Source organism: Macaca fascicularis, chromosome 16 (assembly GCF_037993035.2).
Source record: "Macaca fascicularis isolate 582-1 chromosome 16, T2T-MFA8v1.1".
NCBI lineage: Eukaryota > Metazoa > Chordata > Mammalia > Primates > Cercopithecidae > Macaca > Macaca fascicularis.
The window spans coordinates 41,379,264-41,404,597 of NC_088390.1; the positions used below are offsets into that span (position 1 = coordinate 41,379,264).

General features: G+C 42.5%; 1 protein-coding gene and 1 non-coding gene across 9 annotated transcripts in view; both read right to left on the reverse strand.

The window, feature by feature from the left end:
* The window catches only part of RFFL (ring finger and FYVE like domain containing E3 ubiquitin protein ligase), an 80,849-nt gene that overhangs the window by 32,317 nt on the left and 23,198 nt on the right, over nt 1-25,334 (reverse strand). For 3 of the 8 annotated variants that reach the window (XM_074019007.1, XM_065531225.1, XM_074019010.1), the window contains exon 2: nt 7,698-7,816. The exons of the other annotated variants lie outside the window; for them this stretch is intronic. The gene's annotated coding sequence lies outside the window, so the exon portion shown is untranslated. The remainder of the gene's footprint in view (nt 1-7,697; nt 7,817-25,334) is intronic. 8 annotated transcript variants of the gene reach the window in all.
* LOC123569650 (small nucleolar RNA U13) lies at nt 11,216-11,322 on the reverse strand. The gene has a single exon (XR_006693462.1). It is a non-coding gene; the product is annotated as a small nucleolar RNA U13 (small nucleolar RNA).

A 25,334-nucleotide genomic window follows, 5' to 3' on the forward strand; every position in this document is an offset into this window, starting at 1 on the left:
ACAACAAGCACTGGAGTCTCCTCTTTCCTTCAGTCCCCAAGTCATACTTTAATAAAGGATTGAAGCTTTAGACATGACATAATCTTCTGTGCTATTATTTCAGATGGCAGACAAGGGGAAAATTGGGGGAGTTATTCAGAACTTGGGGTTCCTGAAGTCCTTTCTCAGAAGATAACAAAGTATAAACATTACAAGACACCTAAAATGTGCCAAGTTAGTTGTTATGTTTGCATCTGTTGTCTTATTTAACACAATAATCCTACGAAAATCAGAATTAAAATGGTCTGATTTTTGTAGGATTCAAAAGTACCTTAAGCACCTTGTACAAAGTATAATACATAGAAAAGCCATTCCTGGGACTATAGAACTTTAATTTATACATCCCATAAATCATCTGCATTTCTAGTTTCTACAAGTTCAGGGTACCAGTGATATAGACCCCCAACTTTCTAAAGATAAAGCCTTTGATATTTAAGGTGTATTTCAGTTTCTCTTCTTACTCACCTTTGCTCCAGTTGAGGAGGGGTTTCTGACTTGTCTCAACTGCAACTAATGCTCTATTTCAGTCATTCATTTATTGAGACAAGTCTCTGTCACCCAGCCTGGAGTGCAGTGGCACCATCATAGCAAACCAGCATTGAGCGATCGTCCCACCTCAGCATCCTGAGTAGCTAGGACTATAAGTGCCCACCACCTTGCCCAGCTAATTTTTTTTTTTTTTTTTTTTTTTTTTTTGGTAGAGACAGGATCTCACTATGTTACCCAGACTGGTCTTTGAACTCCTAGCCTCAAGCAATCCTCCTACCTGGGCCTCCCAAAGTGCTGGGATTACAGGCAATGAGCCAGTGCACCTGGCCTACCTTCCTTTTAATAAGTGTTGTCAGCCGGGTGTGGTGGCTCATGCCTTTAATCCCAGTGAAACCTCGTCACCACTAAAAAGACAAAAATTAGCCAGGCACAGTGATGGGTGCGGGGCTGAGGCAGGAGAATTGCTTGAACCTGGGAGGCGGAGGTTGCAGTGACCCGAGATCGCACCACTGCACTCCAGCCTGAGAGACAGAGTGAGACTCCATCTCAAAAAAAAAATAAAATAAGTATTGTCACTGGGTAACTAGTAAATAATAATGAAAGCAAATCCTTAGTGCTCAGGGCCTTACTCCTTACTCTACCCTATTCTTTCAGTTCTTCCAACGCCAAGGTTATTTTGGCTTTAGGAATCTCTCTCCCTCAAGCTATTCAGCTATTCAGCTATTCTCTCAGCGTGGAGCACTCTTGCCACCTCACCTCCCTTACCTATCATTTATTTACATCATTTATTTCCTCAGGGAAACCTTTCCTGATCCTGTCTGTGCTCTCATAACATCTTTTTTTTTTTTTTTTTTTTTTTTTTTTGAGACAGGTCTCACTCTGTCACCCAGGCTGGTGACATAGTGGTGCGATCACAGCTCACTGCAGCCTCAATCTCCCAGGCTCAAGTGATCCTCCCACCTCAGCCTCCCAAAGGGTTGGAATTATAGGTGTGAGCCACCATGCCTTGCTTCATAGAATCTTATACACTTCCTTATAACAGAATTGATTTATCAGACTATTTAGCATGAATCTCCAGTACCTCTGGGGAACGTAAGAGGAACAACAGGCAAGGTCCTTGAATCTCATGATGATTACATTCTGGGGGAAAGAGCATTCTAGCAGCACTGTATCTAATCAACTGGCTAACAATTTGTATAATTCTTTTTTTTTTTCTTTTTTTGAGACAGAGTCTCGCTCTGTCGCCCAGGTTGAAGTACAGTAGCACGATCTCAGCTCACTGCAACCTCCACCTCCCAAGTTCAAGCAATTCTCATGCTTCAGCCTCCTGAGTAGCTGGGATTATAGGCACGTGCCACCATGCCTGGCTAATTTTTTGTATTTTTAGTAGAGATGGGGTTTTACTATGTTGGCCAAGCTGGCCTTGAACTCCTGACCTCAAGTGATCTGCCCGCCTCAGCCTCCCAAAGTCCTAGGATTACAGGCATAAGCCACCATGCCCAGCCTGTATAATTCTTTTTAAACTATTTTTCTTCTATATTTAGGGTGTGGAAAGTGAAACAGGAAACAAGAGTGAGTCTATTTCACAGCTTTATTCTCAGCCTTAATGCCAGGTAATCAACACATACTTGTTGAATTATTAACTAATAATAACAGCAATAGAGTGCTTTTTTAAAAAAATAGGACAGAAATTCATGCTAAAATCGCACAATTGGCAAGGCATGGTGGCTCACGCCTGTAATCGCTGAGCCTGTAAACGCCTGTAATGCACTTTGGGAGGCTGAGGCCAGCGGATCACCTGAGGTCAGGAGTTTGAGACCAGCCTGGCCAACATGGCGAAATCCCATCTCTACTACAAATACAAAAAGTTAGCTGGATGTGGTGGTGCACGCCTGTAGTCCCAGCTACTCGGGAGGCTGAAGCAGGAGTATCGCTTGAACCCGCGAGGTCAAGGTTGCGGTGAGCCAATATTGTACCACGGCACTCCACCCTGGGTGACAGAGTGAGACTCTGTCTCAAAAAAAAAAAAAAAGAAAAAAGCCAGAAACTGCACAATTATGATTCCAGGATGATCAGTAAATTAAGGATTTTAAACACATATAACCACAGCAATACCTTGAAGGAAAGACCGAAGAGAATTATTTGTCTGCTGAGATTACTTGAAAAACAAAAGAAAATAAAAATGGTTTAAATTGTTATTATAGAAGGACAAAACCAGAAAAGGAGAGCCTGGAAGAGGAATAAGACTGTCACTTCCATCTCTTACTAAAAAGACACAGAAGGCTTCAATGCCTTGACTGTTGTTTTGGATTGGAATGGTGCTGCAATGCGAACTAAATACAAATAAACATGAAAACAACAAATGCAGACGTAAAATAAAGACACGCTAGAAATCAAAGAAACCGACCTCTACCAGACACACCCAGGTCTGGGTGTACCTTTGCCTGCTGTTCCTGACTTACATAGCCCAAGCAAGGTAGAAGGAGAAACATAACAAAATGATAACAGGAAACGAGAGAGCAGAGGGTCTTGGAACATAAACTGTTAAAATAATAATATGAATAAGGGGGAAAGGATTTCACTTCCTAAGAGCAATAAGTGAGCTCTTTTTCTTAAGCGGTAACTGTTAACAACTGAAAAACATACATAATAATCACAAGTTATAAATGTTCTCAGAAACTCCCTGGTTTCAACTATTCTATGACAAATATCTGCAGCGGGACCTCAGCATCTGCTATGAAGTTCAGGGAAAAGTAATTCTAACCAACGGAGCTGTGCCAAAATATCACCCCCGGGGTCTGACCAATTAAATGGCTGCTTCTTAGTGTGGAGTTTAGGAGAGATGACAGATTGAACACTGCAGCAGAGAAACCTACACTTTCATTTCAACCCAGGCATTCTGCCCCAAAGGGCGAGTCAATCAGGAAACAAAGCAGTTCAGAGTAAAGTCTTCTAACAACGCCGAAAACAGAATAAATGGACCTGCAGTTTAATTACAGCAGGATCCTTCTTCCATCGAAACTGATGACAAAGCTCATCAAGAATAAAGAGACTCTGATCCCCCTACTACTCTGGTGCAGGAAACAGGATTTACCAGATAAGCTCTTCTGTACCTTCTACTGAAGAAGCTGCTTTCACAAGATATTATCACAATGACTGACTAATGGGTAACCAGGATTTTTTTTTTTTTTTTTTTTTTTTGAGACGGAGTCTCACGCTGTTGCCCAGGCTGGAGTGCAGTGGCGCGATCTCGGCTCACTGCAAGCTCCGCCTCCTGGGTTCCCGCCATTCTCCTGCCTCAGCCTCCTGAGTAGCTGGGACTACAGGCGCCCGCCACCGCGCCCGGCTAATTTTTTTGTATTTTTAGTAGAGACGGGGTTTCACTGTGGTCTCGATCTCCTGACCTTGTGATCCGCCCGCCTCGGCCTCCCAAAGTGCTGGGATTACATAGGTGAAGGGGTTTCTGGCACTCCAATGCACTGAGAAAACACAGCACTTCAGGACAGGAATTCTGTCTAGGCTCAAAATTATGCAATTTATCTTTCCAAAGTGGACTGCAGAAAAATAGCTGCAGCCAAATGTACCATGGTATAGAATGAATTCTGGTGTTAACTCCTTTAATTTCCTCAAAACAATAAAACCTGCTACATTGAAAAGATCATTGAAAGGATTAAAATAATGCACGTCAAAGCATTTACCCCAGAGCCCAGCAAACAATGGGTGTTCAACAGAAATTGGCTGTAAATAATTTAAACAAAGTATTTTTTAAGGTTATTTTTGTTGTTGTTGTTGTTTTAACACAGAAAGGCCCAATAAGGTTCCCAACTTTTTTATTTATTTTTGAGACAGGGTCTCCCTCTGTCACCCAGACTGGAGTGCAGTGACATGGTCTCACTCACTGCAACTTCTGCCTCCTGGGCTCAAGTGCTCTCCAACCTCAGCCTCCTGGGTAGCTGGGATTACAGGCACAAACCACCATGCCCAGCCTTTTTTTTTTTTTTTTTTTTTTTTTTTTTTAAGACAGTCTCACTCTGTCACCCAGGCTGGAAAGCAGTGGCGTGATCTTGGCTCACTGCAGCCTCTGCCTCCCAGGCTCAAGCGATTCTCATGCCTCAGCCTTCCAAGTAGCTGGGATTACAGGCGCTCACCATCACGCCTGGCTAATTTTTGTGGTTTTAGTAGAGACGGGGTTTCACCACATTGCCCAGGCTGGTCTCAAACTCCCGACCTCAAGCAATCCACTACCTTGGCCTTCCACAGTGCTGGGATTATAGGGGTGAACCACTGCGCCCAGTCCATTAAGTTTCTTTAAAAAGACAATGTTTATCAGCTCTATTCCTCTATCTGCTTTTTAAAAATTTAGGGGCCAGGCACTGTGGCTCATACCTGTAATCCCAGCACTTTGGGAGGCTGAGGCAGGTGGATCACAAGGTCAGGAGATTGAGACCATCCTGGCTAACATGGTGAAACCCCATCTCTACTAAAGATACAAAAAATTAGCCAGGCGTGGCAGCATGCACCTGTAGTCCCAGCTATTCGGGAGGCTGAAGCAGGAGAATGGCATGAACCCAGGAGACAGAGCTTGCAGTGAGCCGAGATGGCGCCACTGCACTCCAGCCTGGGTGACAGAGCGAGAATCCGTCTCAAAAATTAATTAATTAATTAAGCAGGTATGCCAATACCTCTAATCAGGCTCAATTTAGTTTTTAAACCACTCCTCTAAGAATTAAATGACTATACTTCTTCCACCAGTTCTTAATTATATAATCCCCTGAAAAACTTCTCAGAGGTGGTCAGAGTGGTTTATCCTCTTTGCAGCCCCAGGCTGTTAAATCTCTTCCCAATTCCACCCCCTTGCTAATGAGTTTGTTACTACCCACAACTCTGCAGTCCAGCCAGTTTAGAATTTCTCCCTTAGCTCCTCAACCCTTCTCTGCCAAATTCAAAGAATGAACATACACCTCTGGTCTCCACGTGGTGCACTGTAATTGCTTGCACTGCACTGAAGTCAGATAGGATTTGGTGATAAATCCGGGATGAATTGAGACTAAGCACCCCCTTCTTCCCACAGACCTTTAGCTTGGTTTGATGTTTGATCTCAATCTGAAAATTATGCTGACTTTCTGAAATGTTTTCTGCTCCTGCCAGGAGGATGTGATCTACCCGGTATCTATGCCAAGCAGCATAAATGAATAGACATTTCTAGTTTTCCTGGTGTCATAAAAACCTTTGTATCGTCTCCAAATTCTCTCCTTGCCAGGAATACCTGTGCTCAACCTGATCTTCAGGTTTTATTATTGGCCTATATCCCACAACAAAGTGCAAAATGCCTCATCTTCACCACTCTTTGATAGAGTCAAGAAAAAAGACACCTGAGCTGATAGCAGAAAGGAATGTTGTTCTCACTGCTTTCACACACAGTCACTACAACATCCACATTGAGATATGCTGCTACTTTACCCTTTTGCTCCTGGAATTACAAAGTGGAAAGACAGACGATTTTCTTTGCAATATGGCAAGAGTACAGAATGCACACACACACACACACACACACACACACACACACACACCCCACATTATCAAAACCTTCATCTGTCCCATTATAGTATCAGACCAGCAGAATGGACCTGGTTCAAGTGGTTGTGATGATCCACAAAGATCCCGAGATGACTTGAGCAGATGGTTATCCTATAACCAATCCAGTCCTCTAATGAACGTAATAAAGCACATTTCACAGTAGGAAGCAATGGGAAATGGGAGGTGGGTTCAGAAAATAGGGGCTGCTGAGATTGTTTACCAGCTGAGTGACCCCAAGCAAATTACTTACTTAATCTCTTCTCCAGAGACTTGTCAAGGGGTGAAGCAATTCAGCAGCTAGCATTAGATGCAGCCTCCATTACTCAAGGAAAGGTTGAATTCAAAGACTTAAAAAAAGTTCACAAACACCCTGTAGTCATTTGTAAACCACGCTCAGAAAACACTCAAAAGTTAGGCTAAAAATTCTGGAAACCAACAAAAGCAAACTGTTATTTAAAAGAATGGGCCAGGTGTGGTGGCTCACGCCTATAATCCCAGCACTTTCGGAGGCCGAGGTGGACTGATCACTTGAGGTCAGGAGTTCAAGACCAGCCTGGCCAACATGGCGAAACGCTGTCTCTACTAAAAATACAAAAATTAGCCAGGGCTGGTAGTGGGCACCTATAATCTCAGCTACTCAGGAGGCTGAGGCAGGAGAATCGCTTGAGCCATGGAGGCGGAGGTTGCATAGAGCTGAGATCGCACCATTGCACTCCAGCCTAGGTGACAGAGTGAGATTCCATCTCCAAAAAAAAAACAACAACAACAACAAAAAAACAATGGGCCTGTTGTAGTGGCTCACACCCGTAATCCCAGCTACTGGGTGGCTGAGGTGGGAGGATCACTTGAGCCTGGGAGACCAAGGCTGCAGTGAACTGTGATCGCACCACTGCACTCCAGCCACTGTACTCTAGCCTGGGTGACAGAGGGAGCCTCAGTCTCAAAAAATAAAAATTAAAAAATAGAAGGCGGTAGCCAGATGTGGTAGCTCACACCTGTAATCCCAGCACTGTGGGAGGCCAAGGAAGGAGAATCACCTGAGGCCAGGACTTTGAGACCAGCTCGCAGCCTGGGCAACACAGCAAGACCTCACTCTGGTGCCAAGGCTGGATGTGATGTACTCTTGGTCACTGCTGCCTTGACCTGGGCTCAGGTGATCCACCCACTTCAACCTCCTGAATAGCTGGGACTATATGCACATGCCACCATACTCAGCTATTTTTATTTTTGTAGAGACAGGTGTCTCACTATATTGCCCAGACTGGTCTCAAACTCCAGGGCTTAAGCAATCCTCCCGCCTCAGCTTCCCAAACTGTTGGGATTACAGGCATGAGCCACTCCCCAGGCTCTACCAAAAAAAAAAATATATATATATATGTGTGTGTGTGTGTGTGTGTGTGTGTGTGTGTGTGTGTGTGTATAAATAAAAGGATGGAGGCCAGGCACAATGGCTCATGTCTGTAATCCCAGCACTTTGGGAGGCCAAGGCAGGTAGATCACCTGAGGTCCGGAGGTCGAGACCAGCCTGATCAACATGGAGAAACCCCATCTGTACTAAAAATACAAAATTAGCCAGGTGTGGTGGCACATACCTATAATCCCAGCTACTCTGGAGGCTGAGGCAGGAGAATCGTTTCAATCTGGGAGGCGGAAGTTGTGGCGAGCTGAGATCACGCCATTGCACTCCAGCCTGGGCAACAAGAGTGAAACTCTGTCTCAAAACAATAAAAAATAAATAAAAAATAAAAGGATGGTGAATTATAGGCTAAAATTTCCCACTGTTATTTTAAAAAATAGCCAAACACAGACTGAATCCCATATCTACCAAAAGTAACATCAGCAGTCAATTCAGTGGCTTCATTTTATAAATCATATGGATGCAGTATGTTATAAACTAGGAAAAACAACCATGCCCAGGAAGAAAGAATGGTCCCTAGAAGAAAGACATGCATATGGATAAAGGCAAGGGCTGTAAAGACTAGTTATGTTAGCTTCTTTTCAAACCCAAAATGGAGACTTCTTCAGCCAAGCTCAAATATTAGAAGTCTTAACTTTTTAACAGCACCAAGTTTCAAAACACAGGCATACAAGTTACAGTAGACAAACACATCCTGTTTGCACTTGACTTCCCGTTTTGGGCTATCTGATCTCTTTCCATTGCTGTACCCTAGACCTTCAACAAATAGGTAACCTTTCATATCTGCCACCAACTGGTTCACCAGACAGTATTTCAGTGACAATAAAGTACATTATTATATGAGTCAGGTAAAAGATCCACCTAACAAGCACCAAAAACCAATCATGAGTGTCTAAGACACTTTCTGGATTTCCCATGCTTTGTACTGACATCTGACTTAAGCAATAAAAACTTAACACAAATAGTGCTGAGATAAAGAAATTAACCCTGAAACAAAACTTGGAATATGAGGGCTGGAAAAAAGAGCAAGAAAAATTGAAAATGTCTTAATAATTTAATGTTAGCCCCCTTTTCAAATGCAGAATGAACGGATTCCAAGAACGGAGTGACTGACACAGCTAAACCGCCCTTTGGTGAAAACTGCCTCAAATCCAACCGGCTACCAACTGGACAGTCTACTTTTCAGCATTGCAAAAGCCTTCAATTTTAGACACCTAAAGCCTCCATTTCAAGTGCAACTTTCCACTACTTTCAAAGATTTGGTGGTTTCCTAGGCCACATTCAGTTCTAGAAGTAAACACTGGGCAACAAATACCCCAGTTTAATGAACAAGTCATTTAGCCTCTTTGGGTCTGTTTTCTCATCTGGAAAACAGGAAGGTTGAACTACACTCATCTCTAATGTTTTCTCCAGCTATAGAAAAAAATTGAGGATTCAATATTAACGGTTAGCAGAAGTTTCTATGGCTTCCTGCATTATTTCTTAGGTCAAATAAGATGCCTCTGACATCCCACATCCCACACTGTGAATAAAATGCCCTGATCTACCTCCCCAGTACCCAAAGATTTTTTTTCCCTTTCCCTTTCACTTGAAACATGCATCGGAAAATTCCCCTCTTGAAAGCAATACACTGACAAATTTTAAGTCCTGTTCTTTATACAAGGTCTTTTATTAAGATCTTAATGTAATCACCAGTCAATTCTTATGCTGCTCATCCGATTCATGAAGGAACTTGAGCCACAAAAGGATGGAGAAAATCCGACCAGCAGCATATGGCACACCCACACAGTAACTGCTAATGGGGAAAGAATGAGGCAAAATCTGGGTAAAAAAAAAAAGGAGTGGTAAAGAGAAGTTCAGTGAGTCAGTGCAAGGGAAAACACAGGTTAATAGAAAAGAAAGAAAAGGAAATGTGAAAGGAAGAAGAAAAGCAAAAAGGGAGGGAATCTATAAACCATGATCAGAAACTTAAAAATCTGAAATTCTGTTCAGTTATTCATTCATTCACCCAATAGATATCGAATGCCCACTATGTGAAGGAACTGAACTAGACACTAGGGGAAAGACAAAGGTCAACCAGACAGATCTGCTCAGTGAGGCCATGGTCTAGTAGGAGATAGGTACGTACACAAACAACTATAATAGATGGCAGAAAGTGTAATGTGCCACAAATGAGACATAAAAGAGAATTCTCTGCTATGAGACTCAGGAAGAAGTGATTACTCCCAGTGAGGGATCAGACTAGGGAGCCTTCATGAGAAGAATGCCATTCCAAGCCAAAAGCACAACAGAAACAAGGATACTCAAGTAGGAAATCAAGGACATACAGGAGCAGTGAGTAACTGGCAATAGCTAGTGATCCAGAGAGCCATGTCTAAATTGGATAGCTGGACTGCAGCCAGACTGAGTATTCAGAAACTAGCTTTAGTATCTGAATTTAAGTCTAGTGGAAGAGGAAGGGGACAGGGAGGAGTTGATAGACTAGGAGCCAGAGGAAACTCAAAAATTTAACCCATAAAATTAAGATAATAAAATCAACACAAAATCAGTGAGAACAGATATGTAAAGTTCCTCCAAAGAGAGAATATCTTCCAAACCAAAAGCAAGAAGAGAACAAAAAGGCTTGGATGACTATATGAATACACAGGTATTTAAACAAAGAATGTGACCACATCTAAGATAGATTAGCAAAGAAATCTGGAAAAATCTAGAAAAAACAAGGAGGGGCATTTTGACTCCAGAACTGCCCAAGGCCGAGAAATACTAGAGGGAGGTGACACAACATCTCCGCAGTGGAACAAGGTGGTTATTTCATGAAGCTTAGATGGGAACAGCATATAAAGTAGCACATAGGGGTATGGGCTCTTAGAGGCAGAGGGACTTGGTTCAAATCTCAGTTCAGCATCTTATCAGCTTAAAGAGAGTCTTGGTTTCCTCATTTGTAAATTGAAGATAATTGTGGCTACTTTGCAGGAGGATCACTGGGAGAATAAAATGCCCTACTGTATGCAAAGTACTTAATACAATACCAGGTATTATGGGAAACAATCAATAATCTTTTTTGTAACTGTATTCTGCCCTAAAAGCCATTCTATCTTATAAATCCATGCTCACCAAGCAAGCTTGATATTATTAAATTTGATTGCCAGATCTCTTGACACTGAAAAGCAATTATCCTAACAAATTCCAGAATCCTCTTAACAGAAAAGGAATCCTTCATTCTAAAATAATAAATTGGCATTCCATTCTGAGCTCAATCACTCAAGTCTGAATACAATCCTGTCTTCAAGACTAATTATTTCCAGGTTCTCAACAAAATACATTTTCTGACCCAAGACTAGACTGACGACACAGTGACCAAAATCCTGAGGGGTCATCCTGAGAAGCTAGATTGGCATCACCCTGGCCAGCCCTACCTAACTTGTATAATACTTTCCCATACTTCTCCTCCACCTTCCTCTCATACTCTTCAATCACGCACTATAGTGAAGCACTTTACCTTCCTCTCTAACCGTATAGAGGTCCAATATCCCATCTTATCCATTTTTGCATTTTCCTCCATATCCCAATATAACTTGCATCAAAAGAACCACAATAAATATTTACTGTAAAATACAATTTTGCTTAACAACATAAGCCATTGCATTCCACCATTCCCACAAGCTGAGGCCTCTTTCTGATTTATTTTTCCCACATCAGATGGGTAATGCACTGACTTTGTAGTAACAAAGCTTGAGGGAGGCATATCTCATACATGTGCATGAAAATCCAGTCATTACACTTATGAACAACAAAATAATCCCCTTTCTAATTTACCGAACTCTTATTCTATCCTTTTCTTCCCCCCTTCCTTCCCCTCCCCCACCTCTCCATTCCTAAACTGCCAGATTATTATAGAAAAATAAGAAGACTTTATTTAACTGGGTTGCTAACAAATTCATACAGCTGGAGCTAAGCCATCACTGGGCTCTAAAAACCTTTCATTTATCTCTAGCTGATGTCCTGATAGGACTTTCCAAAAAAACAGTGTCATGCAAGGTTTAGGAGCATGGGGCCTGGGTCAGACAGAACTCATAGTCTTCTTTCTGTGTGACCTGTCAAGGTGATTAATTCCCTAAGCATCATTTTTCTCATCTGTAAAATGAAGTACCTAAATGAGGTCATTCACACAAATCCTTAACACTAGAACAGTGACCGGCTTAGAGTAGGTGCTTAGTAAATACCGATACAACAGCTTTTAAAATCTTGCCTTTACACACATGCTCCTCTATGGAAGTTTGTACAAGGCAAACTCTTTGTGATCTTCCTTTTTCTTCAATTCCCAACTTCCCTAAGAAAGTAGCTGGTACTCTGCCTTCACTTCTCCATCACATACTCATTCATAAACTCAATTTCATTCTGCAGAAAGCCCTTTCTCCATGGTCACCAATGATCTTCTAATGGATAAATGTGTGGCTCTTTCCTACATCCTCAACCTTCATGATCTCCCTGCAGCCCCATACACCCACAACCTACCCATATTCTTCCTTATGAAGCTGTCCTCAGAGGGTTACCAAGAATTATGGACAGAAATATAACTTTAATTAAGCATTAGGTCAGGTGCAGTGGCTCACCTGTAATCCCAGCACTTTGGGAGGCTGAGGTGGGTGGATCACCTGAGGTCAGGAGTTCAAGACCAGCCTGGCCAAAACGATAAAAACCCATCTCTACTAAAAATACAAAATTAGCTGAGTGTGGTGGCACACACCTGTAGTCCCAGCTACTCAGGAGGCTGAGGCAGGAGAATCACTTGAACCCGGGAGGCGGAAGTTGCAGTGAGCCAAGATCATGCCATTGCCCTCCAGCCTGGGCCACAGAGCAAAACTCCATCTCAAAGCAAAACAAAACAAATCAAAAAACACATTAATCAGGCTGGATTTTGACGCATTTCCTTGTAATGGTAAGTCACACAGCACTAGATACTGACCATTTGCATCCCTACTGTTTCTAAAGATAGGATCTCTGACTTTAGAAGCATAAGGCTTTTTTTTAAGAATTGCTTGACATATTTTTCAGATCCCGAATTCTGGTAAAACAGCTTATGTCAACCAGTTTGAAGACCCTCAGAGAGAAACGAAATCAGCATAATACAGTTTTTTCATCTCCTGGTCCCATTACGTCACCTTTCTCTCTCTGGTCAACCAACAATCACCACACTCCAGCCCACTCCAAAATCCTTAAAAACCCTAGCTTCAAACTCCTCAGGGGGATGTATTTGCAGTTCTCTCTCATCTCCTCATTCTGCAGCCCTACAATTAAACCCCACCCCCATGTCTTGGGTATTGACTTACCACACATCAGGCAGCACACTTACTCCCAATACACTTGAATTCTCCTTATAGGCTCCTTTTCCCACATTGGCTCCCACTGCAGGCGCAGTAGCTTGACTCACCTTTGACATCAATGACCACTCTTGCTCCCTTATTTTCCTTCCCTGGTTCCTCCTTGTGCCCCCTACATAGGCCCCAGGGCTCTGTACTCCTTACTCTTCCCTCTTCCTTTCCTTCTCTAGTGAATTTTACTTCCACTTTTTTTTCTTTTTTTTTGAGACGAAGTTTTGCCTGTTGCCCAGGCTGGAGTGCAGTGGCACGATCTCGGCTCACCACAACCTTCGCCTCCCAGGTTCAAGTGATTCTCCTGCCTCAGCCTCCCCAGTAGCTGGGATTACAGGCATGTACCACTACACCCAGCTAATTTTGTATTTTTAGTAGAGACAGGGTTTCTCCGTGTTGGTCAGGCTGGTCTCGAACTCCCAACCTCAGGTGATCTGTCCGCTTCAGCCTCCCAAAATGCTGGGGTTACAGGCGTGAGCCACCACGCCCAGGCTGGTTCTACTTTTTAAATGCATCCTGCAAGTATCCCGTTCTATGTCCACTGCCATAACCTGCCCTATCTGCCATGATCCTTCTCAAGAAGGGAGACAAACACTTCCTTACTGGTCCCTTTTTTGTGACTCTCTATTCTCTACAGAGTAGCCAGGGTATCCTTTTATTTAGAAAAAGAATCTCTGCTTGTCACTTTCTGTTTTAAGCCTTCAATGGTGTCCCACCACCTTTTTTTTTTTTTGAGACAGAGTTTTCGCTCTTGTTACCCAGGCTGGAGTACAATGGTGCAATCTCGGCTCACTGCAACATCCACCTCCCGAATTCCAGCAATTCTCCTGCCTCAGCCTCCTGAGTAGCTGGGATTACAGGCATGAGCCACCATGCCTGGCTAAAATTTTTTGTATTTTTAGTAGAGACGGGATTTTATCACGTTGGCCAGGCTGTTCTCGAACTCCTGACCTCAGGTGATCCACCTACCTCAGCCACCCAAAGTGCTAGGATTACAGGTGTGAGCCACCATGCCCAGCACCACCACACTTTTGAGTGAAGGCTAAACTCACTATCTAGCCCACAAAGTCCCCATGTGATGTGGGCTCTGCCTGCCTCTCCCACTTTACCTCATGCAGCTCTCCCTCTTCACTCACCTCGCTCTGTCCTCAGTCACCTTCTTTCAATTCCTCAAAAATTATAAATTATTTATTGCCCCAGGGCCTACAAACTTGGGGTTCCTTTTCTGGCCGAAACATTCTCCTTAGCTCTTTTCACAAGACTGGCTCCTTCTCAGACTGCAGTTCACCTTCCCTATAACATAGCTGTCTGGCACACAGTAGGAGCTTACCAGGTATTTGTGAAAGGAACAGATTTCATATTCTTCAGTCAGGTAACTCCCAAAAGTGAATATCTGGAATCAGTCTCACCCTTCAGATTTCTAGATGCCTGCTAAACCTCCATATCTCAAATTTAGTATAGAAATGTCTCATTTCTAAATGCCTGCTAAACCTCCATACCTCAAATTTAGCATACTAGATACAAAAAACCAAGCTTTCATCTTTTCCCAAACCAGTTTCTCCAGTTTTCTGAAATTACATGAGCAATATGACCCACAGTTTCCACTTCAGAACAATAAATTTCCCTTTCATTTGCTTCACTTGTCCAAAATTACAATCACCTTTAAAACTAAATTCGGCCAGGCGCAGTGGCTCAAGCCTGTAATCCCAGCACTTTGGGAGGCCGAGACGGGTGGATCATGAAGTCAGGAGATCGAGACCCTCCTGGCTAACCCAGTGAAACCCTGTCTCTACTAAGAAAATACAAAAAACTAGCCAGGCGAGGTGGTGGGCGCCTGTAGTCCCAGCTACTCGGGAGGCTAAAGCAGGAGAATGGCGTGAACCCGGGAGGCGGAGCTTGCAGTGAGCTGAGATCCGGCCACTGCACTCCAGCCTGGGCGACAGAGCCAGACTCCGTCTCAAAAAAAAAAAATAAAAATAAAAATAACTAAATTCAAATATCACTTCATTCATTCAAGCATTCAACCACTTATTCAACAAGTACTGAGTGCCTTTTATGAGGCAGACACTATGTTAGATACTTGAAAGCAAAGCAGATATATTTTTGTCTATTATACATCAAACAATCATATAAATATTGAATTATAAACTAAAAAAAAGCAATGAAGGAAAAATGCCAGAAACCATGAGAAAAAAAATGAGAGGCATCAAGAAACACTGTTCTAATGATGGGTTGATTTAATGAAATATAATTTACCCTAGGCAGACTGCAAGGAAGAGCATACTAGACAAATGATTCAAACAAGTCCTAGAAGCAGGAGAGATAAGATCTATCTCAACGTACATACCATCTTGCCTTACGTATTATACCTATCTGTCCCCCGCACCACACTCATTTTACTGATAGCTACCTGAAAGAAAGGACATAGAGTGTCTCTTATGTGCCAACACAACACCCCCAGGAGATACTGAGTCACTGGTCTGGTACCTAGGAGCTTATGCTTGTAAAAAGCTCCCAGATGACTCTATATGCAGCCAAATTTGTAAATCATATGCCCAAACTACCCATTTAATAAACATGTATTGATTATTCTCTCATGAAAAATCTCTATGGTCAGTGTGGTAAACTGTATCTAAAATTGGTGGTAGGCCAGGGGCGGTGGCTCACGCCTGTAATCCCAGAACTTTGGGAGGCCAAGGCGGGCAGATCATGAGGTCAGGAGTTCAGGACCAGCCTGACCAACATGGTAAAACCCCATATCTAATAAAAATACAGAAGTTAGCCAGGCGTGGTGGCACGCAACTGTAATCCCAGCTACTCATGAGGCTGTGGCAAGAGACTCACTTGAAACCGGGAGGCAGAGGTTGCAGTGAGCTGAGATCGCACCACTGCACTCCAGCCTGGGCGACAGAGTGAGACTCTGTTTCAAAAAATAAAATAAAATAAAATAAAATTGGTAGTAATAATCCAAACCACACTGCAAGCTCTTTTGCAATGTGATTTTTACCCTCTATCCTTTAGAGGTGAAGTCAATGTCCCCGCCTCTTGTATCTGGGCAAAAGTGATGATGTATGACTGCCAGGCCTAGGTCTTAAGAGATCCTGCAGCTTCTGTTATGGCCCAGCCACCATGAAAAGGAGTTCGAGCTAGAATTTTTTTTTTTTTTTTTTTTTTTTTTGAGATGGTCTCAATCTGTCGCCCAGGTTGGAGTGCAATGGCACAATCTTGGCTCACTGCAACCTCTGCCTCCCGGGTTCAAGCGATTGTCCTGCCTCAGCCTCCCAAGCAGGTAGGATTACAGGTGCCCGCCACCACGCCTAGCAAATTTTTGTATTTTCAGTAGAGATGGGGTTTCACCATGTTGGTCAGGCTGGTCTGGAACTCCTGACCTCAGGTGATCCACCCACCTTGGCCTCCCAAAGTGCTGAGATTACAGGCATGAGCCACCATGCCTGGCCATTCTATATAGGTTTATGAGTGATGAGAGACCAAGAAAAAGAACTCACAGAGAACCAGGATATCCCAGCCAACAGCTAGCTCCAGAGGTATAGACCTGTGCAGCCATCTTGGATCCTACAGCTCAATCAGCATCATATGGGACAAAAAAAAATATGTCCTCCTTTCCCGAATTACTAACCCACAAAATCATAGGCAATAAAATGGTTGTCATGTTATGCCACCAAAAGTCTTTGGGTAATTTGTCACACAATAGACAACTGAAACAGTCAGAAATTCAACACTCTCTTGGGCAGTCATTCAAACATTTCCCCACTTTGATGATCAAAAAACTCTTTCTCGTACTCATCAAAATTGCTCCTCCTTCAATTTAAGACCATTTCCTCTTAAATCTTTGAAGTTCATGAAGAATAATTAATAAAAATCCCCCTGGCAAAAACTATTCTTGTATTCGAAGATGATAATCAAGCTCTCCCTTAGCTTTTCCTTCTCCAGGCTGAAATCTTTCCCCCCTTTTTTAAACTTAAAATGATAAGACCTATTTTTCAACCTTTTAATCATTTTAATTATCCTCTCAAGTATGAGGGGACCAAAAGTGAATGTCACATGCCAATATCTAACAGAGATTATTTCCTAGCTCTAATGGTTCATCTTTCTATAATGAAATTTCTCATAGTCCCAAATATGGCATTTTAGCACTCCAAAAATTGTGAAGTGATCTACAAAGTTAATTACTTACTATAACTATAAAAGGTTTTCTGCTCTTAACACTCAGCTTACTCCATTTTGGGATGACTGCTTTCACTCACCAGCCTGGTTTGACGCTCCACCAGGGCAGCAGGTTTTCACAACTTCCAGATATTTGAAGTATAATAGAAAAACTTGAGAGGTTGGAGTGGGTGCACCATTAATTTCAGTCAAGGTCTCTAACCACAACCAGGGCCTTCCCATAGGTCAGGCAGGTTCTGAGCACCTCCTCCTCCTACCTTGATGATAAAGTGGCCTTGTAAAAGGCAAGACCGTTAGCACTTGCCTATCGAGCAAAAGCACCATTTCTGTGGAACCTGATAGAGTATATTTAACTACTATATTAAGAGACAAACCAGTTGCTTAATGCAGTGTAAGAACCATGTTTTCTCTCTGAGTCTTACCTGAAAGTAAGTATGCTTTGGTATCAGACTAGCTTTATAATCACTGGTAAAATAGGGATAATAAATAAAGCCTACCCAACACAAATAAAACCATATGAGGGAAATAATTTTGTAAAACACCATGAAAATGTTGTAATATTGTCGGACTAGATCTCAGCAAGCCCTTTAAATCTTCAAATTAACTTTGAATGATTACTTGACGGTTGCAGGTAACATACAAAGTAAGCAGCCAAGGGCTCATGTTCATCAAATAGGAATAAAAAACCATGCCATCTAACAAAAAAGCTTATGGATTTTCTAATATTGCACAGAATAACGGTTTGACCCTGGAGATCCAGGTCAGCCACTCTCTCTGATGGTGTCAAGCTCTAGTCCAGGGATACCAAGTTCAGTCAAGGAACTCAACAGTCTAGTGGAAGAGACAGACAGTGCTGTCTGTCAGAAAAGACAGAGAAGTCAGAGAAGAGGCATATATGAACTAAGTGTCCTGAGGGATGAGTATCTTGCCAGCTGGAGAAGGGAGAGGCCATTGGGAAAAGGCAGAGTCCTAAAAGACATGGTATATCCAGGGAATGTTAAAATGAGAAGTTCAGTGAAGCTGGAGAGGAGAGAAATGGCCAGGGGAGAGGGAGATAAGATGGTTAACAGCAACATGTAGGAAAGAATCCAACTGTGAAAGGTTTTAGAAGTCAAGCTAAGTGGAAAACAGAACAAATGGCACCTTAAATGAAAAGATTAGATGTTGGCTTTTAAAAGATAACTTAGGGGCCGGGCGCGGTGGCTCAAGCCTGTAATCCCAGCACTTTGGGAGGCCGAGACGGGCGGATCACGAGGTCAGAAGATCGAGACCATCCTGGCTAACACAGTGAAACCCCGTCTCTACTAAAAAAAATACAAAAAACTAGCCAGGCGAGGTGGCGGGCGTCTGTAGTCCCAGCTACTCGGGAGGCTGAGGCAGGAGAATGGCGTAAACCCAGGAGGCGGAGCTTGCAGTGAGCTGAGATCGCGCCACTGCACTCCAGCCTGGGCGACAGAGCGAGACTCCGTCTCAAAAAAAAAAAAAAATAATAAAAAAAAAAAAAAAGATAACTTAGGCAATAATATGGAGAAGATAGGAGCAAGGTAAGACTTATGGTGGAGTGGCCATTTGATAAGGGTCTGAACTAGGAGTTACAAACTCAAATTCCTAGAGGCAATGCAGACAAAATGCTAAGTCTTCAGTGTGTAAGATGTCAGAAGATGGTGGTATCTGTACTGTTTGAAGAGTACAGGCCCTCTCTCTGATGGTGCCTAAAAGTATTCACACACAAAATTTTAAGCCCTTAGGCTGATTGACAGATTTTTGAGATGGAGTCTCCTGTGCCTTGGCTGGAGTTCAGCAGCACAATCTCGGCTCACTGACACCTCTGCCTCCTGGGTTCAAGCAATTCTCTTTCCTCAGCCTGCCGAGTAGCTGGTACCACAGGCACTGGCCACCATGCCTGGCATGCCTTTTTTTTTTTTTTTTTTTTTAGAGACAGGGTTTCAACATGTTGGCCAGGATGGTCTCAAACTCTCTCTCCTTTTTTCTTTTCTTTTTTTTTTTTTTTTTGATATAGAGTCTCACTGTTGCCCAGGCTGGAGTACAGTGGTGATCCTCACTCACTGCAACCTCCACCTCCTGGGTTCAAGCAATTCTCCTGCTTCAGCATCCTGAGTAGCTGGGATTACAGGTGCCACCACGCCCAGCTAATTTTTGTTGTTAGTAGAGATGGGTTTTCACCATGTTTGCCAGGCTGGTCTCAAACTCCTGACCTCAGGTTATTCACCCACCTCGGCCTCCCAAAGTGCTGTGATTACAGGTATGAGCCACCATGCCCAGCCTGATTTTAATTGTCCAGTTTTGACCTCTAGTAAATTAAGGCAATGACAGTGTGAATGAAGAAAAGCCACACATCAAACAGTACTCCAATAAAATCAACAGGGTTTAGCACATTTAAAGATGTGAAACTAAAAAGAATGAATAGGGCTGGGCACAGTGGCTCATGCCTGTAATCCCAGCACTTTGGGAGGCCAAGGCAGGTGGATCACGAGGTCAAGAGATCAAGTCCATCCTGGCCAACATGGTGAAACCCTGTCTCTACTAAAAATACAAAAATTAGCTGGGCGTGGTGCCACATGACTGTAGTCCCAGCTACTCAGGAGGCTAAGGCAGGAGAATCACTTGAACCCGGGAAGCAGAGGTTGCAGTGAGTTGAGATCGTGCCACTGCACTGCAGCCTGGGCGACAGAGCAAAACTCCGTCTCGGGGAAAAAAAAAAACAAGAGTCGATAAGAGGATCGGAGTTGAGAAAGTACAGTACAGGCTCTTGCTCATTCTACCCTTACTGAGAACCTACTATGTGCAACGTACCATGGCTACAATTCTAACAAAGCAGACTGATTCTCAATACATACTATGATTGGAGTAAATACCAGGTTCTCCTGAGTACTCACCTAGCCCTGGTAAGTAAGAAGAGGCTTTGTGGAAGAGGTGACTTCTAGGCTGAAACCAGCTGGCCAGATTAAGCTTGGGGAAGGTGTGTAAAAGAAGGCTTGTATGTGCTACAGTCTGAGGTGAAAGAGAACATGGGCATTTGTTGGAATTATAAGGAGCAGAAACGTAATTTTGAAGGTGACGACCACCTAGAGATATCATAGTCTGATTAGGTGAAGGGTTCAAAAGTTTGGAGATGAAAAGCAGGAAGGAGACAGGGTAGCAGCCTAGTAGAATTAGAAATGAGGAGGTTCTTCCTATTAATTCAGAAAGGAATACAGGAACAAACTCACTGGTAAGACAGTGTTCTCTACAACTCAATATTTAGTTATTAGAAAGGCAACCAAATGCCTTCGCTTCTTTTCCTTTAACAATGGCTTAGTTTGACTAAAGTGTTTCTCATAAGACACACACAAAAAAAACAAAATACAAGAGCAAACGATGGATAAAGCTGTAAACCTAACGTTTTACTTTTCTAAGATTTATATAATCAGTGGTTTAATTGGACCTAACGCCACATCCAGAACCCAAATGAAAGAAAACTTCTGGCTGGGCGCAGTGGCTCATGCCTGTAATTCCAGCACTTTGGGAGGCTGAGGAGGGTGGGTCACCTGAGCTCCGGAGTTCGAGACCAGCCTGACCAACACGGTGAAAGCCTATCTCTACTAAAAATACAAAATTAGCTGGGCATGGTGGCACACACCTATAAATCCCAGCTACTTGGGAGGCCAAGACAGGAGAATCACAACCCAGGAGGTGGAGGTTGCAGTGAGCTGAGATCGCGCCACTGCACTCCAGCCTGGGCAACAAGAGTGAAACTCTGTCTCAAAAAAAAAAAAAAAACCTGACTCACTTCTGAAGACAGGATTTTCCCAGTTTCTAATGCAGCTTCATCTAGCTAATGAAATTTAAGAAAACAGTCTGAGGCTACCCGATTTTGCCAGTTTCAAAACATTGCCACGAGAGAAAGCAAGCTGTCTCTAGTTCCTGTGGCTGAGGTCGTTGGAGCCATGTTCAGATGAGATCATCGCAGGAACCAAGAGCAGTGGCTTTCATGCGAAGTGAATGGTGCCGCCTGGGGATGTATCTTTGGTAAGCAAGATTGCAACAGAGCAGGGAGTTTACTCAGGACAGTGCTGACTCATGCTGGGCAAAACTTGTATTTCCCAAACAACTCAGCCTGAACCAACCGCAATCAACTGCAACCTAGGAAAGAAGAGGCACCCCACTGATTGTTTTAAATCAAGTGCTGATTACTGGGGGCAGGTAAACCTCATTCCCCCACTGCTGATAATTTGGCCACCTCCAGAGCCCTTACCCAAAAAGTTCCAGTGGCCAGTTTCTAAAATTCCATCTGAGAACAGGCTGAGGCTGGGGTCAGCAAGATTACTGAACATAGCAGGTTCACAGCTCTGAAGATTTCCCCAGGAGGCTGATAAAGAAGTCACTTTGCATTTACAAATTAGAACATCTGGGTCAGTGGATTCAGAGAACTTGCCCAGTCATCATTAGCCAGTCAAATCATTAGGGTGAATTTTTGTCAGCTCATTGTTCTTTTTTCCCACTAGGCCTCCTCTGACCTCTCTATTTCTTTAGACAACTCAAGTTCTCTCATTAATATAGACATACTGGAATTTTTTTTTAAATCATTCTCTATGCTAAAGCCAAATCATCCACCATCACACCTACTGGATGGATGCATAGCGAATATAGAAGTCTATGAAAATCACCTTAATACTTGCTCTGAAAAGAGAAATCCCTAAATTTATGTCAATTCTCATTTATTAGCCTGCTTATTTAAAAAAATTAATTCTAGAATAACTGGCTCATCATCAGCTATTAATTACTGAATTTGCCCTGACAGGCTAGAATTGACATTGGTGTCATAAAAAAAAAAAAAAAAAAAGACAAAGTCCTTCCTTTCTGTGTGCTTTAATTTGACAAGAGAGAAACTAAAGTTCCTATTAGATCCTTCTGTTTCCTGCTTAAAATGTATGACAGTTCCCCACGACCATCAGCTATTTCTTGGCAGGGCATTTGAGGTAGGTCTCACACGGCATGAACTCTGGATGTAGCTGCCAACTCAGCTTGTCATTCAATAACAGAATTTGGGTTTAAAAACTATACTACTTAATACTATTCCTTTTCAAGGGGCTAGTTTTAAAAAGTTATTTATCCAACTCACTTAATTCTCCTTAATTACATTATTCCAGTAGGATAGCCATGCTGAGCTTTTATAAGGTATTATAAAATGTTTCCTGTTTTATTTCCTCCCCTTCAGTGTTTTCCTTTCAGAAAACGGCTTTGTTTAAAGAAGTTTCCTTATAGTACATGTTAATTAGTCCTTTCCAAATGATAAACACATCTTTACAGAAGCTGACAACCATTATCTCTTCAACCACACTTTAAAAAAATATTTCTGCAGTTGATGATAAGTTACAAATTCTAGTATGAAACAACTCTCAAGGTACAGACAAACATGGAACCTCCTTCAGAAAAAAAAAATGATTAGAAAAGGTCCTGATCTGTTCTATATTTGTGAACTTTAAATAAAAAAGAGGGCTGGGCACGGTGGTTCACACCTATAATTGCAGCACTTTGGGAGGCCGAGGTGGGCGGATCACCTGAGGTCAGGAGTTCAAGACCAGCCTGACCAACATGGAGAAATCCCCACCTCTACTAAAAATACAAAATTAGCTGGGTGTGGTGGCACATGCCTGTAATCCCAGCTACTTGGGAGGCTGAGGCAGGAGAATCGTTTGAACCCAGGAGGCAGAGTTTGCAGTCAAGGAAGGAAGGAAGGAAGGAAGGGAGGGAGGGAGGGAGGGAGGGAGAAAATCCAGACAGTACTATACCCAGGAGACAGATACAAACTATATGAAGAGCAGACTGAAGGCCAAAGGCATGGAACTCCTAACTTGACTAAGAGAAACACCATTGAGCAAGTGAGCAGAGCTGCTGCAGCTTATCATTCCCCTCTTTAGGATTCTGATACAGTTTTAACCAACTTCCCCAAATTATGGCCACACTCCAGCCTAGTTCCTCCTTTTAAACTGGAAAGGTTGAGGATTACATTTTAGAGCTTAAAAAGGTACTTATTTGAACTAGTGGTTTCAGGCACTGGAGGTTTTATGAGGTTATCTGAAAATTATGAGAATATGAGGCTATGGAAGAAATAATAACTGTGACTTTCTGATTTTTTTCAATACATTATTTTAAAATTAGCCAGGCATGGTGGCATACACCTCTAACCCCAACTACAAGGGAGGCTGGGGCAGGAGAATTGCTTGAACCCAGGAGACAGAGGTTGCAGAGCCGAGATTGCGCCTCTGCACTTCAGCCCAGGCGACAGAAGGAGACTCTATCTCAAAACAAAAAACAACAGAAACAAAAAATACGTTATTTTAAAACTCAAGTAACTTAGCACCCAAAACTATTTATACTTTTTTTAATAGGGTGGTCCCAACAGATATTTAATGATTGTGCATATGTGTGCCTGCCCACTGTTTCACTTGAACAGAAATATGTGATGTCATTGACATCCTAGATTTACTTTCTTTTCTGCAATAGATCTTGACATTATAAACAATAAGCAGGTTTCAAAAGAGAAATTAAAATATCCATTTCTCAGGGTTCTGTAGTCTTCCAAATCCATAGAAAATTACCAAATACATACGGAAGATCTGGGAGGATGCACATGGCGGGGAAAGAACTGTAATGGGAATAAAGATCAAAGAGCTATGTTTAGCTTTGTCCAAATTACCCCCAAAAATTCAGTATATAAATTTTTTTTACAACAAGCATATATTCAAATATGATTTGGTAGTTTAAAATTCAGTTAAAATTTTAAACTTTGTATTGCTTACAAACTACTTTACTCTCACTTCACACTCTTTCCTCTCAACATCTCCCTTTTATTTACTTCCCTACCCCCAGCATCCTAAATGATACTGCACATTTCTTGTTTTTAACAAAATTAATCTTACTTGTGTCCACATCCTTTTTCTAACTGAGAAGTCGGTGAATGGATAAACGCACATTTCCAGGAACCAGTGCCTGTCTCACCTTGTTGATAATTAATGACTGCCAAATTCTAATCTTTGGTGTTCAGGGACCTTACAACCTTTTTTTCCTTTTTTTTTTTTTTAACTATAGAATATACTATTTAAGAAAAACAATATGATGGCAACCAAACATTTATCATCTAATAAATCACAGAAGTTAAGCATGAAAAATGAAGTAAACTTTATGATACTCAACAATTAATTCTAGGGGTACTTAAGAATCAACAGGGGTGCTTACTGAAAATGAACATTTCCCATCCCAGTCCCTCAGACACTCTGAATTAGCAGACATGGAGGGAGGCCGCAGAAACTGAATTTTTTTTTTTTTGAGACAGAATCTCGCTCTCATCGCGCAGGCTGGAGAGTAGTGGCACAATCTCAGCTCTCTGCAACCTCCACCTCCCAGCTTCAAGCAATTCTCCTTCCTCAGCCTCCCGAGTAGCTAGGATTATAGGCGTGTGCCACCATGTCTGGCTAATTTTTGTATTTTAAGTAGAGACAGGGTTTCGCCATGTTGGCCGGGCTGGTCTCAAACTCCAGACCTCAGCTGATCCACCTGCTTCAGCCTCCCAAAGTGCTAGGATTACAGGCTTGAGTCATCATGCCCGGTCAAAACTGAATTTTTAATCAGTACCTCTCTCTTCCAAGCCTTTTTTTTTTTTTTTTTTTTTTTTTGAGACAAGAGTCTTATTCTGTCGCCCAGGTTGGAGCTCAATGTGGCACAATCTCTCGGCTCACTGCAACCTTCGCCTCCGGGTTCAAGCAATTCTCCTGCCTCAGCCTCTCAAGTAGGTGGGATTACTATGCACCACCACGCCAGGCTAATTTTTGTATTTTTAGTAGAGACAGAGTTTCGTCATGTTGGCCAGGCTGGTCTTGAACTCCCGGCGTCAAGTGATCTGCCTGTCTCAGCCTCCCAAAGTGCTGGGATTATAGGTGTGAGCCACTGTGCCTGGCCTTCCAAGCAATTCTGACACAGATGGGTCTTGAATCATGTTTTGAGAAAAAGGACACAGCTATGTTCCCTAAGCACTGTTTAGAGTAAAATGAAAAACAGTTTTTTCAAAGACTGAACAGTAGTCACACTGAGCAGGTCCTACACATAAGTCCCCTCACCCACAAGAACCACAAAAAATGTAACAAACTATATTTACTTTGTTGGTTGGACCATTATTTTCTTCAAACCTTCAGAGACAATTATCCTAACTACCATTAAGGATTTCACCTGTCACCCACAGTCTTGTTATACTGAGA